Source organism: Chlorocebus sabaeus, chromosome 12 (genome assembly GCF_047675955.1).
Source record: "Chlorocebus sabaeus isolate Y175 chromosome 12, mChlSab1.0.hap1, whole genome shotgun sequence".
Taxonomy (NCBI): domain Eukaryota; kingdom Metazoa; phylum Chordata; class Mammalia; order Primates; family Cercopithecidae; genus Chlorocebus; species Chlorocebus sabaeus.
In genome coordinates this window covers 24,006,812-24,028,092 of record NC_132915.1, presented here as the reverse complement: position 1 = coordinate 24,028,092, position 21,281 = coordinate 24,006,812, and the positions used below count along the sequence as shown (strand labels likewise).

General features: G+C 33.7%; 1 long non-coding RNA gene across 2 annotated transcripts in view; it reads left to right on the top strand.

The window, feature by feature from the left end:
* Positions 1-20,254, top strand: part of LOC103219590 (uncharacterized) — a 143,506-nt gene extending 123,252 nt beyond the window's left edge. Inside the window, exons 3-5 of one of the 2 annotated variants that reach the window (XR_012094755.1) lie at positions 13,482-13,562; positions 14,432-14,693; positions 14,807-20,254. This is a non-coding gene — a long non-coding RNA (uncharacterized lncRNA). The remainder of the gene's footprint in view (positions 1-13,481; positions 13,563-14,431; positions 14,694-14,806) is intronic. The other variant, XR_012094756.1, reaches the window with a different exon arrangement.
* Positions 20,255-21,281: the final 1,027 nt, after the last annotated feature.

Genomic DNA, 21,281 nt, shown 5'->3' with positions numbered 1-21,281 from the left:
GGTACATATACATCATGGAATACTATGCAGCCATAAAAAGGAATGAGATCATGTCCTTTGCAGGAACATGGATGAAGCCAGAAGCCATCATCCTCAGCAAAGTAACACAGGAACAGAGAACCAAACACTGCATGTTCTCACCATAAATGGGAGTGGAACATTGAAAACACATGGACACAGATAGGGGAACATCACACACCAGGGCCTGTTGTGGGGGTCAGGGGATGAGGGGAGGGAACTTAGAGGACAGATCAATAGGTGCAGCAAACCACCGTGGAACATGTATACCTATGTAACAAACCTGCACATAGAATAATTATTTCAGAATAAATTGAAAATATATATACATTTTTAAGCTACCAAACCGTATCTTCAGATAGTATTATTCTACTTCACAGTGTAGTATTAATCTCTTCCCTCTCATCCTTGGCTATTGTTTTTGCAGATTTTATTCTTATATATATTATAAAGCAAATGATATATTGTTAGTGTTTTGCTCTGGAGATAATTATACTTCACAGAAATTAAAAACAAAATGCATCATATATTTACTCTTAGTTTGCAAAGACTAAATTCTTCATTTCTTGTGTAGATCAAAATTTCTTGCTGGTATCATACTTGAGCCTGCAAGACTTTCTTTGATATTTTTTTGTAATGCAGATCGGCTGTTAATGAATTATCTCAACTTTTGTTTGTTTATAAAAATATTTATGTTACCTTCATTTTATCTTTATATTAAAAGAAGTTCAGAAGCAGCATGGTTCCAGGGATGGTTAAACCAGTGATTCAACAGCTCCATTCAGCATTCAGTTTTTAAAAATATTTATTCTCTGCCACCCTAGGAATGTTGACTCTTGTCTTAACCTTCATAATCATAGTATGGCTGGATCAGTCCAAAGAATCTTATAGTTTGGTGCATGAATGCCTGAAAAGAGAATGCCTCTTTGTTCTTCTCTCAGAACACAAAGAGCACGTTTTCCCCATTGCCCATTGGTTTGAATAACTTTACATACCTACTTTTAAAATACTCTTTAACAAGGAGTTTGCTATTAACATTTTCCCTGAAGGTTGTACAGAGGCCTAGATCCTCCTAACATGGAAGACTACTCCGATGCGATTGCAGTTCTGTAAGAGTAGGAATTGGCTGTTGGGTAGACAACCAAGAGAGTTAGCCTAGACCTGCTCTCACTTTTATTATTTCAACTCGGTAAAAAATAGATTTTGTCAAATGCATTGGTTTTTCATTTCATAAAATGAGAATTATGAGAGGAAATTGACCTTAAGCCATTTTTTCCCTTCAGCCGTTTAAGGAAGTTAATTCTTCTACGTATCAATGATGTGTTTAGGCACTCGCACATAATGTCTCACATACATCGGGGGAGGTTTTCTGAGATTTCTTGAGATCCTTCCCTCAAGAAGCCACAGGAAAACAAGTAAAAGATGTCATCTCTAGTTATTTACTATGTTTAGTTTACGTGTCTTAACTCATATTTAAACATCGTAGAATCATAAACCATTGCATGAGATTAAAATACAACCGTCTTCTTGCTTTCCGTTTAGTTACTTAGTGTGCTCATCAAGCGCATACACAGTTTCTGGTAAACATGTTCTCAGAAAAGGAATTTACCACAGTCTGAGGAAATCAGTTGAAATCATAAGGTTTCTTACAGTAAGCCATGTTTTCTCTCTAGAGATAGCTTCAAGCTGAATGTGTCACTTCTGCCCTCTGGCTGCAGTGGTGTGCTGGAGCTGAGCTTGATGGCTTTGAAAAGCAATCCCGTGTATCTCCTCTCAGCCCTGCGTTCAATGGCTTCACATTGGTAGCCTGAAATTAACTGTGGTGGAAATATTTACACTACAAAAATCAGCAAATACCACAAATCAGGATTTTTACTTCAAAAAATTAGTTTACCAACATCTCACTGCCTCTGGGGTAACATACATTAAACTCCACATTTCACAATAAGTTACTAAAATATTTTAGAATGGCTACTATTTCCCTCTACCCACGCCACTACCTTCCTATCTCTTCTTTTCCATGTTAAACCTCCTTGTTCAACTGCTTTTTTCTAAACATATTGTTTTGTGTATTTTCATCAAGTTAGTCTTACAGGAAAACAAAACCAAAGAAAGCACTAATATGTTAATAACTCTATTGAAATGTGATATTCAGAACTGTCTAATGTCCTTTGGATGTCCATTGTAGACAGGTACCATCATACTATTATTCTTATTTTTTTACTTATATAAAATAAAAATCACTTGTTCTGTAGACACTTGGTTATATTAGTTCATGTTAAACATGCAGTTTTAGCTTCTTGAAGAATATGAACTATTCTCTGTATTCATACCACACATTTAGGCCAGTGGGTGGCAAGCTGCTTTCTGTAAAAGGTCACATAGTAATTATTGCAGGCTTTGGACATATGGTCTTTGTTGCAGCTACTAACAATGCAGTTGTAGCACAAAAACAGCCAGAGATAATATATAAATGGACAGGCTGGATTGTGTCTCAATAAAACTTTATTTATAAAAATAGATGGCAGCAAGGCATGACTTGAGGACAACAGTTTGCACACCTCTTATTTTGTCCAACAGAGTCAGACAAGAACTGCACTACTTGTATTAAAAATCAATGCAATAAGGTGAATAACCCTCTTTAGGTTAAGTGCTCTTAATCTGAGTTCCATTAATTGTAGATAGATTTCACTGGGTCTGTGAACCCTGAAGTTTCTATGTAAAATGTTTTGGGCATGTATATTTTTGAAGAAGAGGACACATAATTGAAATCAGATTCTCAAAGCAGCCAATAACCCACTTCTTACCCACACCCTCAAAGAAGTGGATGAACCTCTGCCTTGGGACTATAGTAAAGTAAGAGTAGTTAAGACACCCAAGCTGTTGGAGCAATTGTCAGGAGTAATTAGCAAACACAGGGAAATAGCAGTAAAGACACATATAATAAAAATATAATCAACAAAACCTATATTAAATTAAATCATAAAAACACATATTAAAATAAAATTCTGGATGGCTCTGACTGATTTTTCTTTTCCTTTTTTTTCGATTTTATTTTATTTTATTTTTTTGAGACAGAATCTCACTCTGTCACCCAGGTTGGAGTGCAGTGTCACCATCTCGGCTCACTGTAACCTCCACCTCCCAGGTTCAAGTGATTCTCCTGCCTCAGCCTCGTAAGTAGCTGGGATTATAGGCATGCACCAGTATGCCTGGCAATTTTTTATATTTTTAGTAGAGGCAGGTTTTCCCTGTGTTGCCTAAGGTGGTCTCGAACTTTTGCCCTCCAGTGATCCGCTTACCTTGGCCTCCCAAAGTCCTAGAATTACAAACAAAAGCCACCACGCTGGGCCCTGTGACTGCTTTTGATGGTAATATCTACCTAGAAACAGTAAAGCAAGTAGGTGCATTCAACAGGAAATAGTAAGAGCTGATTATGAGCCAGGATCCATTCTGTGATAAAGAATTAGAAAAATGGTATACAGAAGATCAAAGATACATGAACTGAAACAACACCTGTTGTCACTGATCACTCATTACACACACGACTCTTTTCTGTCGAATCCATATGCATTTTTTTAAGTTGATTTACTTTTCATTATCACCATGAACTGGCAATTCTAAATAAGATCTGCAATAAAATACTCATTCCCCAAAAATCTTTTATTTTTTCAATCAGTGGAAACATTTTTATTTATTTATTTGCATCTATGATAGAGACCAGTTTAATTCCACATAGTACCTATGGTATGTTGATTGAACACAAGGTTTTTGAGTTCATTTACATATATGGTTTCTATAGATCATAATGTAGACAAATGTATCTTGTTTGACAAAGGTCGTACGCTGCTAGAAGTCGGCTAGAGAGCTATATAAATACTAAAATATAAAACAAAAATGGAAATTATATGTCTGTCTCTCTAATCACAAAAGATACATTACTATAAAATTGTTAGCAGCCAAATTCTTAACTTTGGTGAGTGTCAGGGCACACACAATATCTAATAGCTGGTGCTTTAATAAAAATATGAATTAGCCTTCTGCAACGTAGTATTATTCATTTTTAAGACTTCAAAGTCAATGTGTAAAGAAAAAAATACCTATTCTTAATAAATTTTCCACTCTGCAGCCACTGGCAATCATTCAATATCCTGTTGAAAATTCATTGTTCTAGTAAAATATTTGTTTTTTCTGCCCCTTATTCTTTGATTTTTTTATGGCTGTCTGCTTAGAGAAACAAAAGCATGATGACAATAAAAATATTCTTTTTAAAATTTATATGTTTTGTTATTGTTAAAATCTAGCATCACATTGTAATTTCTGACATTGCTTGGGGGTTTTATCTTCAATCATGAAATCTACAAAAACAGATGGCAACACAAATGACAAAATATTCTTCAGATTTTGGATAATTCAAAAGTTGGTGTGTCTGTAATTGTAAAACATCCATAACCACTTTTACACACAGTCCTTACCAAATATAAATCTTTGTAGTGAAGGCTACATCAAGTGGCCAAACATGTTTAATCCTGTTATGATCCAAGTATGAAAATGAATGACTAAGCTAATGTAATTTCTTTGTTTTTATTCATCTGTAGTATGTCTATGAAAAGTACTATATTTTATTTTAAAGTAACTTAGTCTCCACACTTGAGGAAAGAAGTGTTTTGCACACCAAAAGGCATTTTATGTGACCTAATAACCTCCAAAAACAGCACCGGCAAATAAAAGTTATAGCACAGTTGTAGGTATTTTTCTACATTGTTATAGGCGAAAGGAGAGTACCGAAGAAATGCGTCAGATAAATATATGTGCTATGTATGGATACGTACCCTCCCAGTAACTGGAAGGAAAGTTTTAATTCCCACCACATAATGGCCCATTTGCCTCGAGTGTTTTCAGAATGGTTCAGTAATCACTAGCCATGTGTGTAGTTTGTTGAATTATTTAAGCTTATTTCCAGGGGGAAAAAAAGACAGGGAGGAAGGCAACTGATTCAATGCAAATGAAAAGCTTTTGAAGCTCCCTATGGTGAAGATGTGATTACAGTCAGACAGTTAATAACCTAGACTTAGAAAAATCTGAAGGTTTTAAAACTGTCTGGCCAGTCAGTAAATGAGGTTTTTCCACACTATCGACCAACTGCCATGTATTGTAATGGTTTCAGATCTGGAGTTTGGAGTTGGAGTGGACCCACAAATGAAGCAAGAATACCACCCTTGTACTTTTGATGATTAAGAAAAGTAGTTTGTAAACCTCCACTGTTTTCCTTTAGATTTAGGATTGAGTCTTTAGTGCAGACAGCTTATAGAGCCATGTAAAGTGAGCACTGCTCTCTGAAAAACAAGGAGATAGAACTTGAATTGTTAATGTGCGTAGTACCTGTATTTTGGGGTGAGGTGTCGCCTCTTAAACTAACCACCGTTCCTCTACCGGATATCCAATTCATGTGTATTACTGGAGAAAACTGCTGCTGCTAGACGAATTTCTGGGCAGCAGTATTCTTTCTGGATATTAGATCAAATTAAAATAGGAATTAGAAGACCTAAGAATTTATTTTAATACAAATTAAAATACTTATCAAATAGGAATATAAAGTAGGAGAACTAAGATTTTATTTTAACCGCTACCTGTAATCCATTTGATACATGTATGAAAAAGATCATTTTATTCTTTTAAATGTTCATCAAATATCTGTGTGGTACAAAATTCTCATCTACAAATCTCTTTGCAGAAATGATAGAAGGATACTTTGTATGAGTTTCATGAAGATTCTTTGTAATTAGACAAGTGTTATATATTTGATTCAGGTTAAACCTTTGCATCCTTTATGTAATAGTCATGTTTGAACTTGCTTTGAAAACATGAAAGTAATGGCAAGTGTTTTTTCTGATTTGAGTAAAAGCAACTCAAAATCTGTTATGAGCTCTGTGGATAAAATTTTCTCTTTAGACACAAAATCTAGTTTAAGTGTTTTCTGCTTCCCTAAAATTTTACGTGTTGGTTATTTTATTGTTGTCTGGGAGTATGAGACAAGAAACACTTTTTAAAATATTTTACCTTATAAGGGATTTTGATGCCCTTAAGTAATAATTTCTTATTCGAATTCTTTTAGTCATTAAAACTACCCAGGAATTTGTCCTCAGGGCTGTTATGCAGCTGTGGTAACCTGGGGTGTGTGTGTGTGTATGTGTGTGTGTGTGTGTGTGTGTGTATGTGTGTATGTGTGTGTGTGTGTGTGTGTGTCTTTCATTTAAAAAAAAAATAGAGACAAAAGGGATCTTAATGTTTCTGATGATCTGAAGAAAATTTCTTACCTCCAGACCTAAACACTGAAATTTCTTCTGCATCAGCAAAGTTGTATGTAGCTTTATCCACATAGAAACTTCTTTTAAATTCAATTCTCTTTTAAACCTGTAAAATCCCATAAATCATGAAAAAAAAAATCCTTAAAATAGAAGATGATCAGTTGTATAGCAAATGTAGTATTGTAAATTATTCTATCTCATAATCCCCCAACCAGATTAATTAACAGTAAGATACTTGTCTTGGGGGGAAGAGACCCACCTACTCTTTCAATACTCTTTTGTTATAGCTCAATTACTGAGGGAGTTTACACTTTGAATTTAATCAGCAGTGTTTGCTCTATGCTGCACTACAGAATGAAATACCCGAGTTTCTCATTATGAATGATGATGACTTTTTGTCACATAAGACATAAAATGGTTACTTTTCTTATTTATTTATTTTTGCTTTCTCCCTGAAAAAAAAAAAAAACTGTAAAGAACAGAGAAAAAAGTAAGAATGTAAAAACATTGGGAATTATATGAAGCTTGATTGCCCTTACATTCAAAATGCTAGAATTAAATTTTTAATTAAATTGTTTTTTCTTGAGAAACCACAAAAGAAAGAAACCATTCGTGTGTTATCAGGGAAAATTTAGACATAGTAATATTAGTTACAAAAAAAATTGTTTTGCAAACTTAAAAATACAATTTTATCTTCACAATATATGGTGAATTCTACTCCCTATTTTTAACATTTGATTTCAAACCATCAAGTTTTATATCAGGAGTCAAACTGTTTAATTGGCATAAAAGCTCAAATTGTTCAATTTGGCATAGCTACTATTTCATTTTAGAAACTGCCACGTAAATAGCCCTTCCTTCTCCAAGATTACCAATATTTGATCTATATTTACACAAGTAAACTAAAGAAAGAGATCATTCACAAAATTATACACTTGCATTCTGTTTCAAAGTAATAAGATATTCCAAAGCAAACAGGCAACAGCCTCCATACTCACAAATGGAAGATAAACCCTCCTTCCATACAAATCAAAGATCTACGTTAATGAGAGTCATTGGATAAAAAATGTATTTCCCTACATGACTGCAAGGGAAAACATTAAAATATGTGGAAGAGGTCAGGATTTAGCTTTAGAAAAACCTAAATGAAAACTTTTAAAATAAAATTGTGTTGTTGTGATTTGTGAGGTATTTGCTTCTATTTTATATATACTTAAATCAGCTGTATGTGATAATTTCTCAGGAAAACAAAAATGTAGAGTATAAAAACATTAGACAGTCTAGTATTATCATATGAACTGTTTTCTGATAATATCCAAATTAGTGAATTGGCTACCTTTAAAAGAAAGCCACAAGTTTCAAAGTTTTATCAGCCTACATGTGGATACAGCAAAATACTTTAAAAATGATATAAGCTGAAAATGATTGAACTAAACATATGGACTATATAATACAGAGTGTTTTCTCCTTTGTGTCAGATTTTGGCATAAATATAATGTGTTTTCTAAAGGATGATATGTGTTTATTTGTGAAATGTAAGTTGAAAAATTTGCATGAATGTCATAAACTACTATATGTTATAGATACTATATGTTAAGAATAATCCTTCAGCAAAATTGGGTAAGGCAAATATAAGCTGTAGCCAAAAAAAGAAAATACAAGAAACATTACCAATATAATTATTACATATTATATACTGAAGAAAATAAAAAATTAAATAATCTTATTGCTATATATTTAATATGTGGACAGAACCCTTCTACTTAAATATTTTCAGTGAGCATGCAACTTTAATATACTATGTGAGTAGAATCAAACCCAGACCCAAAACCCAATCACTCTTTTGCCTTGACTGTTTTCCCAGTAAAAGAAAGGAATGAAAACAATACTTTAGAACTTGTATCCAAAAAGTACTGTAATTTGGAAATGAATAACAGACTTGCAATACTACTTTCAGATTTTAAAGTTGCATTTCCCCAGTAGGACAACAAATTCTGTGTAGAAGGTGGATTGTTGACAATAGTCAGCTTCGGGGCATCCAAAAATTGCATGTGATCAAAGAACAATACGAAGCTATGTCTACTTAATTCGGCATCCTACTGGTGTGAAAACTGAAGTGGGAAGGAGACAGTGGAGGCTCCTAATTGATTTCTAGAATCTAGAGAATTAAAAAGGTTGGTATTCAGAGTATTCAGAAATATGTACACCATATCCTAAACCAGTGAAAGACATAAGCCTGGGCAATACTAGCGCAAGGTTTTTGTTTGTTTTGTTTTGTTTTTAATGGGGTGAAAACAGTAACTTCTATATTTGAAAAGAAATTAATCATTTCAGAATCATACATGCTTGGGTATTATAATGGATTATTTGCCTTGTTCATTTGGGAAAGTCCCTATCAATAACAGGTGTGGTTCAACCACATCGCATTGAAAGGCTAGATTGTTCCATTAATAAAGAAAAGAAGCAGCTAGAACTGTAAATCAACAGGGACTCCTAGGGAGTTATATATTAAGCAGTAATTAAATAATAGTTCATGTTGCTTTCTTTCACTGGGAATTACATCCTTTTCACCCCCTCTCTGCTAAAGCAGAGACATCCATTACGATGAGTAGCTTCAACACTTGTCAGATCTAATCAACTCCAAACAGCTGAAGGCCAACTGACGTGTACTCTCTTAAAGCAGGGCTGCTTCTCCCCCGAAAGCCCACTGTCCTTTCACGTGCATGCAACAGTCAAAAGGGATCACATCACCTAATGAAGAAAAACAGAAGCATATGGTTGGAAGGGGCCTCAGCAGGAGATGGCTGAAATGCCAAGGCTTGCACATAAACAAAATATATGCAAAAATGTGTGCTCATAGAACCTGTCAGCCACAGCTTCAGGAAATAATAAGCCTGCAAAGGAAGATAGAGTTGTACTGTGACCACAGTTACCTAGGAGTCTGTATTTTTAGTTTAAATTTTTATTACTCTATAAAGTGGTGCACCAGAGCAGGCTAGTCCCAGGTAGTTAATTATGCATAAGCAGTTGCAAAGTTCGATTTTGCTGTATAATATTGAGCCACATATTCTTCACAGTATATTTTGCTCATATCTACTGCAGACTTCCACATGACAGCTGAATTGCAAACTGTAAGTGACTTCATCGCTGCCTTCCTTTTTGCACCCCATCGCTATGCAGAGTGACTGTTGAACTAAGTTCGTGAATGAACCCTGTCTTTGTAACTGGAACATAAGGGTTCATCTTTCCAGAGGTGTACTAATTAATATTTTAGAGGTGGATTGGGCACATTCACTCTTATTGTTTCTTTCAAATTTGCCTCTGTGCAAAATTAGTGGTCTTTATCAAAGCCCTTTCTTCCAGTAATGGCTCTGATCATGAGAATATGGCTGTCCTGATCCACAGAATCTTTATTATTTGTTAGTGAAAATGCACATTATCCCCACTTTTGACTTGTCAGCTTTTATGTTGGGACAACCTTAGTGTTATCATTTTGTATAATCAGTTTGACTGGAACCTTCAAACTTGTATGTCCCTTTGCTGTGAACATTTTAATATTTTGTAATTATATTGTTAGAATTGGGAGATTTGTAATGACAGAACCTGAAAATGAACCCTGTGTGATTTCTAAAATATGACTACAAGCATTTTACATGCCAATGTTGACAACAGACAAAACAAGCTATTGTTCTAAAAAACGAAAGTGACACGGGCTCTCCTGTGGATGACTGCAGTTATGAAAAAAATATTATCTTCAAGTTGAATAAAAATGCTTTCATTTGAGTTTTAAGCTAGAATTGCATAAATAAGATCTTTGTTCCACTTAAATATTTTGCATTTTATATGAGGAATAATCATATTTCTAACATTATATTAGAAACAGTTTTTTTAACCTCTAACCATCTGTTCTCAATGGCACCATTTTAACCTAAGAAAGTAAACATATTTATATATTCATTTATTTTATTTAGGGGATAATATGAAAATGAGTTATCTACTTTTAATTCTTAAAAAGAATTCTGTGTTGAAAAGGTACCTGAAATTATGGGACTGTCTTTGCAATTTAGCATCTGTTTGAAATTAGGAATGCAGTTAGTTATACAACAAAAAAATTGGTGCAATGAAGTTTGGTTTCTCAATGCCTCAACTGCTTTATATACATTTATTGATCTGTTTGCTTCATTGAACAAGTGTAAATGAATAAATGGCATTTGTGAGCAATTTTCTTTTCTTTGGAAGTGATATGAAGACACTTTGCTAGGCATTAGCAAAATCAGAACCGTAGGGCTTCTGTACTAATCTCTACTTTGAACTAGCCCTTCCTGATGGATATTCTTACTGTTGACAGCTACATGGGGTAAAAAACACCTTCATGGATCATTTTTAAAAGACTTATTTTGTTCTTTCTCTCTTGTCATTTCATCCCAAAATTTCCATTTTGAGTACCTGAAGAAATCAGAAAATACAACTCGGGAATTTGCATCCTAGTGAAACAGAGACTCCAAAACTAACACTGACTGAATCAAAATGATGGCAGAGTTCAAATAGGTGGCTAGTTATTGGAGTCTGTTCAGGAACAACTAACTGAACCTCAATCCCAGTAAGTGTGGCCATGCCTCCCCATACGTTTTCTTCTCTATGGACAGGTATAAAGAATTGGATTGAGATGTTTCTCAGAATCACTTTTTCTTTTGGCTATGATTTTTTAGGTGGATCTGAAACAGCTCTGCTTGGCCCAGGATTGTCCCAAATGTCCTTTTAGCTACTTTATTACAGGCAATGGGAGAGTCAGAGAGAGCAACTTCAGGCAAAATGTTGACTCCTCGTGATGTGCCTTTGATTCCAGTGCAAAGGTGCTCTCAGCATTCTGTTACGCCCTTGATTCATCTCTTAATGCTCAGTGTGTTAGCAAAAGCTTGGCCCTGAAGTGCTTTTTTTTTTTTTTTTTTTTTTTTTTTTTTCCCTGAAGTACAGTCTTTCAGACACTTCTGGCAATTTGGTTTTAAAATGTGAAATAAAGAGACTAGGTCCTTAGTGCCTGGGGGAAAAGCTCTACTACACAATTGCTAGAATAATTCAGAAAAGAAAAAAAAGATAAAATTTGCCTGAATACTGTGGTCATTATGTATTCTGGTTGGAAAAGACCTTACTTGGCAAATATTTTGCAAGATAAAATAAATATTTCTGCGCAGTCTCTAGGATAGTTTTGAGTGGTTGCTTATTTTCTCCTCTAACCCTTTGAAAAAGTCTCCAAGAATAAAGTAAAGCAGATATCTAATATCTTAACACAATAAAAAGCAAGCAACACTATTGCATATCATGTTGACAAATATAATCAATTTCTTAAAACTTTCATTATTAGCCTCTTAGAGCATTTAAAAATTATTCTCAGTTATCATGACCATGTGCAATTTGTAACAAATAATATAATTCATACTTTACAAGACAAAATATTTGAAAGAACTGACAAAATTTTATACAGAAAAATATGGTCCTGAGAATTTTGAATTAAGTATAATAATTCCTGTTTCATAAACATGCAGTTCTTCCTTTTTAGTTATAAGTATTTACATTTAAAGAAGTGTGGTTGGTGTTATAAAATATTTTACATGTTAAATGTATATTGAGAACAAAGATAGAATGATTTTAAGGAGTAAATTATTTAAATATAAACTTACATTTTCAACCTCATCAGAGGTAATGTGAGTGCAAATTAAACCCATCTTTTTTCTTATATTACTAAGATTGTACTATATCCTGTGGAATTTGCAAACACTGAATATTTTCATATCTTATTTGATCTCGTGAAAATGAAAAGACTACTAATATCTAACTAGAGGCAAGTGGCAGAATCCAGATGAACATATTTCATTGATTCCACAAAATTAAGGACTTTTCTATTGGCCAAGAAATGATGTCTCATCTTTAACTGTTGGCAGAAATCATTTCTCTTCTCAAAATTATACTCTACCGAAGGCAACTCTTAACATGGTGTTCCAGTGCAGACACTTATCTTAGAACATAGAGAGACACATTGGATCTGTGAATGGAATCTTTTTCACATGGAAAAATCGCAACCCTTAGAGGGTTTTTACTTTTTGTTTGTTTTACTTTTATTTTAAGTTATAAATGAAATAATGGGGAAAAAAGCAAAGCATATAGAAGAGGTGGAAAATATAAAACAGTATGCCTGTAGGAGAATAGCAGAACTGAGTAAATTAGAAATTGAATAAGCACATTGATGATGTTTGGTATGAATGGATTGTTGAAGCACCTCCAATAATATCCATTTGACTTCTGGAACATTTAGACCTTTCTTTGAATTATTTTTAAGCAGGACAAAGAAAAAATAGCTACTGATAGCCCTCTCTTGCCTTCCCTAGTCCCTTTGATATTCCTAGATGCTAACCAAGCTTACTTTTAAATATCGTGTTTTACTAACATCAGTGCACCCTGCTGCTCCCTAATGAGTTATTTATTTTAGTGTTGAAAGTTTGTGTAAAGGCTTTAATGTCTAAAGTATGAAAATACAAAATGCAACTGAACCTGTGGATCAGATCCCACTAAGCAAAAAGAGGAAACCAAATAATATGTATCCTTTAAGAACATGTTGTTTGAATACAAAATCAGAACAAACATTATTATTTGATTCATGGAGTCATTCGATACATTTTTATATGAAAGTGCAGAAGCTGAATGTATAAATGTGTTCAAGTACAAAGACGCAAAGATCATGTGGTATCAGAAACAGTATGAGACATGGGATTTTACTTTGCATTTTAGCAGCAGTGTCAAAACATTTAGGGCTTCATGTATTTTTAAACGTAGGTGTTTTAACAGTGACAAATTTGCAAAGCTCTAAATATTAGCTCCTGAAGGTTATGCTTTTTATATTCGCTAATAGCATATATTATTTGACTAATTGACGGGTATTTCAGTTAAGAGAGCCAAAGTTAAACATTGTTTTGATAGAGTAGCTCCAAGGATTGACAGTTTGGCACTGCCTTTCAAAGGCTTGGCATGTAGCTTTCAAAACAAACAAAATCACCCACATAATCAATAATGCTGTAATAATAAGAAGAAGAAATGGCCCTAGTACAATTAATTTTCTATGTGAATTGTGGTTTCACACCCCCTACTCATTGTCTTTGACAGGTAAATGGTTGAAGACAGAAGACTTACAGATTTTATATCCAGCCCATGAGGATTTTGACTGATTCCATTGAGCAGGCTCAGGTCAGCTAAGTCCTTTCCTTCAAAGCATCATGGGTGTCTCCGAGCATCATTGCAAGCTTGTCCTGGCAGTAAGCCAGGCTTCAAAAGCCTTTCACTGCAGTCACTGACTCACTAATGGGCAACTGCAGGCTTTCCGATTTTCCTTTCGTTTCATGTGTTCATTTGACATAAATTTAATTAAACCAAATCTGGTGTTAAAGCAAGACGAGATAAAAGTGATATGTTTCAAATTAAAGAACTGTGAAAGATACAGGAAATAGAATTATGCTTTTTTAAAAAAATCTGTTTCTGTAAAATATTGTCAGTTTTTGTAAGCTCATGACTTAAAGTTGGCCAAAAAAAAAAAAAAAAAAAAAAGGATACCGGTATGCATTATTAAGAATAATGTGTATCCAGGGTTAGATGAAGGTCTTGGCCCTATATTCTCTGTAGTAAAACCTTTCATAGAATTCTTATTTTTTCTTTCATTCTCACACTTCAGGTAGTCACCTCTTCACAGGATATAAGACAAGTCTGCCCTTCTGCTGGCTACATAGCTATAGTTGTTAGACAGCTCAAAAGCATACAACAGCAGAAACATGAAAAGATCATATATTAAATATAAAAAATCATCATTTTTCAAAGATCTCTTTTGGTTTTTACTTAAGGCTAAAGAAGAGATTGTGAGAGTGAAAAAGATCATGTTGCTTAAAAAGCTCCATTTAATTGCTTTGAATGTTGCTTTAGGAAACATCCAAGTTTCTCCTTCTTTTAAAAATCTCTTTTTGCCCATTAAAAGAAATCTTGGACTAGAAATACACTACATGAACTAAAAGCAGTTTTGCAATCTTCTTCAAGAATGCTCAGACTGATCCTCTTCCTTTCTGCAGCTGAAATGCTGCCACTTCCTAGGACCACACTCTAAGTCGCTGGATGTAAAATGATTACTCTGAGCACATACACACCATCCAGCAAGTGATTGCAGTGTTCCTGTGGATAAGAATCAGAAAAACCAAAAGAACTGAGCTAGCAAGTTATGCAGTAGAAGGGAGATTCCTCGGAGCATGAAGCAACGTGTGGCACATTGACCCTCTACCTTTCTTGCACCCCAACTTTTGATGGCCAACTTCTTCCCTTGCAAACAGAACTCAGGTGCCTTCTTCATACTCCCCTGACTTGATTCTACTTTCTGTAGAATCCATTAGGGCTTAAACTCTCAGGGTTTACAATAATCAAATGCATCTGTGACTTCTCTCATTTAACAGGTGAAAAACTGAAGGGCCAAGACAAATTCAGTGACTTGTCCAGGATCACACAACCAGTCATTAGCTCCGCTGAGAAGAAAATACACATCTCTGGATCCCCAGATGAGTGTTTCGTTTTTGTTCTTTAGTACTTCGAGTGCTTCCGTACAACATACCATTTGTATTCTTTGAAACAAACTCTTCAGGTATTTCCAGGTGTTTTTCACGTGTCTGACCTGAGAGAAAGTATACCTAATGGTATAAGTAGATTTAAAATCTATTTAAAATTCTCAGTTTCTAATGCTGTTCTTCCTTTAGTAACTACTTCAAAATGTTAATTGTCTGTCAGTCCTTTGGTTGGGGAATTGCTTATGGGACCACCTAGAGGTTATGATAGGGAGAAGACATTACACATGAAAGCCATCCTACAGCCTGATATTACAGAATGAGCCAACATTTCGCCAGCATCCGCTCAGAGTGATAGCCCTGAATACAATGGCTATTTAATGTTCCTTAAGAAATTTCACTTGAAATGTTACTCCAAATCCAAATTATCATCAGAATGGAAAAGATAGAGATTGCTATATTTCCTGTTAGACATAAAGCCTTAAATAAACTTTCTGATTCTTTTATGCATGAACCTAAATTTACTTACAGAGTTATTATGTACTTTATATACCTAATTATCTGTTTATCTGTATACACATTTCTAATATAGACTCAGGTTTTAATGAAGACTGGTTTAAAATGCTTAATGAGGCTTTGTCAAGGTTCACATTGATAGCCTGTGTTAACATGACTTTATCAGTGTTTGTTCAATCTACTAAGTTTATTTATTCAGCAAATATTTATCAAAAAAGAACTCTATGCAATTCACTGCATACACACAGAAAAATGCTGAGCCAACCACTGAGCACTTAATAACCACTCTACATAGCAAAGATGCCATGCATTTCTTCAGGTACATATTATGCCTTTGAGTAATTTTACAATGTTAAACTTGACATAATATCAATTTTTCATAATATTTAAATTCTAGAATTCTTTAAATATTTTATTTTAGTAAAGGTGGAATTGCTGGTGACAGACCTCAAAGGTAAAAGTTTTATAAGATATTAGATGCTCTAACCATACTACGTAATTGAGTTGATTGATCAGTATGTAATTTAGAATGTTTATAAAGCTTGCCACTCTGAACCTCTAATAGGTAAATAAACAATTTAAAATAACAAATATGTGTAAAGTCCTTCAGCGTTTACCATAGTTGCAAAAATAAAATGTCACTTTATTTTAGAGACAAGATCTCACTATGTTGCCCAGGATGGAGTGCAGTGGCTAGTTACAGACATGATTGTAGTGTGATACAGTCTTGAATTTGGGCTCAAGTGATCCTCCTGCCTCAGCCTCCCAAGTAGGTGGGACTACAGGTGCATGCCACTGCGTCCAGCTAAATGTCAGTTATATGTAGTAATACGATGACAATACAAACATTTTCATTCCTTAATTTGTTGCAAATCTGTAGAATTAAACATTTTTGTTTACAAAACTAGAATACGATTTTAAAATATCACGCTTAATTACCACTTCCATTTTAGGAAAAAAATAAAAATAAAATATTATGCAGTCTTCCTGTTTTTAGAAAAGCAGGTAAAACATAACTTTGCATTAGTAACAAGCACATGAATCTTTGTTACAGAACAGAATCTTCCTAAAGCAGAATGACTCCCAAGGGACAGGGAATCCTGAGTGTGTTTTCCAGGAAATATTTTTCTCAAGTTTCTCAACAGTAATAAAAGACTTCTGACAAACTGGTGTCAAAGATTTCTTTGAGCAAATATGAGAAACTGTCAGCTTACCCCTTCTTAATGGCAGTAAGAAGCAAATTATTCATAAAAACTGATGTGTGAAAAAATTAGAGTTCAGAGAAACAAGTAAGAATTTCTAAAGTAATCTTTAGAAATCAGGTTTTTAGAATATTCCCTCTGATATTTAAGCATATGACAGGGTAGGAAGTATCTCCAATAGTTAGCATTAGGTTTAATGTCCAAGAAACTGTCATTAGGTAACTAGTTTTTGAAAATAATTGAGAAGTGTAGCCTGAGGCTTGGCAGAGTCTATCCCTCTGTTGTTAAGAGTTTAGATAATATCTAAGGCTTGGTGCTCACATCTTTAACTTACTCAGAGTGAGATTATGGTGGAGAATACTCAATACAGAACATTAAAGGAAAAGTAATTTTTTTAGAACAACCATTGTTCGGTAAATATGGGTGAGTGATGGTCTTTATAAGCCTCTCTGGCCTCCCACACTTGTATCTTATTTGGTATCATATTAGATAAAATCAACCCTTTCCACAGCATATCTTCCGGGTCATGCAGCCTAAGACTTCCTTCTTCTCTACTCCTACACCTCCTTTTTCTCCTCCTTCTTTTAAGAAAACCACAGTAATAATAAAAAAGAGTTTATGCTTGCCATATTATTGTCCACATATATTTTATTTTATTTTATTTTTTCTTTTCTGATTGACAGAGTCTTTGGCAAGGAATATCTTTGTCAAACAAAACTTTACTAATCTACATTATATTCTAAAGTAGAAACTGTTAAGAGGAAATATGAAAATAACTCTAAGGCCTAAATGTTGTAGAGTAAGAGTTAGCAAATAAACTAAATATAGTTAATATTTTAGGTTTGCAGGTGATACAGTCTTGGTCACAACTGCTCAGTTCTGTTGTTGTAGAACTTACGCTGTCTTTAATAATATTTAGATATTTTGCTTATAACTTCTTTTGAATTAATTTTAATTTTTAACATATTGCATTAGATATGATTTATCTTCATGACTGAACTTTTTGCACCCCTCCCCACCCTTAGGTTCTGTGCCTGAGGTGAGTACCTAAATTGCCTTAGCCTAGTTTCAGCCCTGTGTAGCACAAAAACAGTCACAGACAATACATAAATTGATCAGCATGCCTGTATTTCAAAAAATTATAACACTGAAATTTAAATTTCATATTATTTTCACATGGCATGAAATATTATTCTCTTTTCAATTTTCAGTATTTAACATCATAAAAATCATTCTTAGCTCACTGGTCAAAAGTTAGAGGCCATTAGGTCATAGTTGGTGGAGCTTTATAGAAATTCAGGTCTGTTTTACTTTGTAAAAGATTACTCTGCAAAAGTTGCATTCACATTTAAAAGGCTATAAAACGACAATAGTTGTCTTAGGGGAATGAAATTATGGGCAACTATTTCCTCTGTACTGTGGTTATGTTGCTTTCATAATTACAACTACTCATAATATTAATTGATGGCTTATTTTATAATAGCTTGAATAACTTCTGTTAGATTGCATCAGAATCACAAAACTATGTGAGTTCATTTTTTAATTGATTTTCAGTGAGCAGTTATTCTTAACGGAAGATTTCAAACTAACCATTACTTATCCCTTAAGTCAAGTTGTTTATGATCTATGGACAAGAGGAGACATTTCCAAGGCACTTGAGATCATAATTCATTGTCATTAAATGTTAAATGGTAAATAAAAATACCATTTATAAATCTACCATTTAAAAATTCAAATCCTTGAGTATTTAAAAAATGAGTATAGCCACACTGTAAACATATACTATCCATCTCCTTAATAGGATAAGTATTCTAAAGAAAGGTCGTAAGGTGTAATGGAAAAACAAACAAAAAATCCCTATAGATTTGGAGGTCATAGATAATCTGGGTCTTTACCACGAATCTGCTTCTTGAATGGGTGACAGATAACTAGCATTTGTTTTCTGTTATTCGATTCTAGGAAAAGAAGAGGATTTTCTCGTCATTACTTGGGTGCAGTGAGGAGCTAAATTTATGGAATCAGAGTCAAATTTGAAATAAATCTGTCCATGAAAAAGTCATAAAAGTTGTTTCAGACCTCTAGCGTCAGTTGTTCCATGTGGCAATCAAATAGCCTGTGTGGGGCTGAATGTTTAATTTACTACACTCTCTCTAATAACTTTTCTTATCCAATAATGTATTTCATATTGTAAACTGCTTACATCCCATCATAAGTTTGCTTCACAAATTGTGAGTTTAGCTTTATAAGTGCATATAAAGTTATGCATGGCCTAAGTGATACTATAAATAAATAAAACATAAAAGATACTGCCTATCTGGCTGCAGAAGTAAACTACCACCAGATTTCAGCCCAGTTGGCACAAGAATAATGCTTTGGAGCAATTCAAGTCTGAAACAGCTTCAGTGATACCATTTAAACTTGAGGTATATTGGCAGAGCAAGGATATGACTAAACTAAATTTGGCTTAAGCCACCTATTACTCATACCCTCTTTCTACTGCATTCACACTTCAATTAACAAACTGTATATGATACACACACATATATTTATAGTTTATATTTTTCCTGTGTTGGCAATGAAACTTTTTAAATTACCTTCTGTAAGCTGTGAGAATCTTCTATTTGAATCTATTTGACAAGATAAGACTTAGCTTCAAAAGTGTTGGGTACATGGGTTTTTCCTGTTCATCTTAAAAAAAGAGTTAACATTTGTGCACTTTAACTTACCTCATTACCACTCCTCACTCCTCTTGCTAAGTGGGATATGATCATCACATCCTTTTTGTGATAACTAACACTTACTCAGAAGGAGGCTCTATGTCAAGCATTTTGTATGCGCTACTATTATTTTCAATAGTGTGATAGGTACACTGAGATTTCAAAGTTAGAAAACTCCACCCAAGTTACAAGGTCAGTATCTCCTTTAGTCAAGGCATCATTCTCTAATCTTTTAAAGGTCAAGTTTATTGAAGTATGACTTACATGAGGAGGCACCATTTTCTATGAGTTTTGACAAATATTCTAAGTGTGTAACCACCACCACAGTCAACAGAAAAATATTTTCATGACTCTTTATGGTCAATCCACTTTCCCAACCTGGCTGGCTGCTACTGACATTACTGTCATTATATGTTTGTCTTTACTAAAATGTCATAAAATTGTAATCACACAGTATGTGGTCTTTTGTGTAAACTTCTTTTCTTAGCATGCTATTTTAAGATGTAGCTGCATTTTTACATGTTAATTCCTCTTTAGTGATAAATTGTATTACACTGAATGGAAGTACTTTGTTTATTCATTCACTAGTTAACAGGCATTTGTGTTGTGTCCAGTTTTTAACAGTTATGAATAAAATCACTATAATCATTCATGTATATATATTTGTATGGGCATATATTTTCATTTATCTGGGTAAATACATAGCGGGTCATAAATATATTTGTTTGTATGTTTCACTTAAGCAGAAACTACCAGACTGTTTTCCAAAGGGACTACTTTTTTTTGCATTCCCATAGGCAATGTCTGAGATTTCCAGTCGCTCTACATCCTCATGAGCTATTTTAAGCTTTGTGTAGTGGAATTTTATTGTAATTTCTATTTCCCCAGTCAATAATGATGTTGAGCATCGTTTTGTGTTGCCTGTCTGTCATTTGGCTTTTTTCTTTGGTAAAGTGTCTTTTCGAATCTTTTGCTCTTTTTGAAAATTTGATCGTTTTCTTATTGCTAAGTTCTAAGTTTATTAAAATACATTGGAGGAACAAATACGATGTCAACACTGTTTTGCAAATATTTTCTCCCTGTCTGTGACTTGTTTAAACCTTTAAAAATAGTTACGTTAAGAAGAGTAAATGCTTTTAATTCTAATGAAGTCTAATTTATCATTTTTTCCTTTATAATTTGTGCATTTCTTATTTTTTCTAGGAAATTTTTTCTGAGCCCAAGATCACAAAGAGTTTCTTCTATGTTATATTCTAGAAATGTGTAGTTTTAGCTTAATTTATATCTATGATTCATTTTAAGTTAATTTTTGAGTATGGTTCAAGGTATAGATAGAGGTTCAATTATTTGCAGTTGTTGCAAAGACTATCTTTCCCCCACTGAAGTACATTTACACCTTTTCCAAAAACAGTTGCCCAAATATTGGTAGGTATAACCTGGTTTCCTATTATGATGCATTTATCTCTATGTCTATACTTATGCCAATATATACTGTCTTGATATTGGAGCCATATTGCAAGTCTTAGTCATATAGTGTAGTTAGTCAACTTTGTTCTTCTTTTTCATTGTTTTCTTTTAAACAGTGCTTTGTAACAGAGCTTTATACTAATATTCTAAAGACACTAGCTAATAACCTCTAAAATCCTGCTATGGTGTATATTTCAATGTGCTTACTACATAGAGATGTATTAATCTCTCTTACACCTCTAAGGAGAAAGTTTAAGTTCTTCAAAAAATGGGACTCTTTATTCAGTAGGTGACATCATTCTGCAATCGTTGAAAATTTTAAGACTGTGACAGATGAATCACATTTTTAATAGATCATCAAAACGTACTATTAAAATATCTATCTTATATTAAAAATCTCTTTAGGATAACAAGAGTCTTAAGAAAATCTCAAATCTGAAATAAAAATTACACTAGTTTATTTTTAAA